The following is a 308-nucleotide window of genomic DNA, read 5'->3' on the forward strand; positions in this document are numbered from 1 at the left end:
AAGCTGTTTCAGGAATTTCAAACAGAGATATCATACAATATGAGCATGGAATATTGTTTAAGCTGGACTACAATAGAACCAATTTACCATCCAAGGAATTTGTACCGCCAGCTATCCAACTTCTTGTCTATCCTCTCATCAGTATTTCTTCGGTCACTGTTCGAAGTTTAGTGTTATGAACAGGAAAACATAAATGCTAATATGACGTCAGATTTTTAAGTATGGCAAATCGAAAGTGTTTATGACAAATTACGTGTCACATGCCTGACAAGCAATTTGCCATAAAAAATGTTCGGCGTGCCATAATT

This window comes from Triticum dicoccoides, chromosome 5B (assembly GCF_002162155.2).
Source record: "Triticum dicoccoides isolate Atlit2015 ecotype Zavitan chromosome 5B, WEW_v2.0, whole genome shotgun sequence".
Lineage (NCBI taxonomy): Eukaryota > Viridiplantae > Streptophyta > Magnoliopsida > Poales > Poaceae > Triticum > Triticum dicoccoides.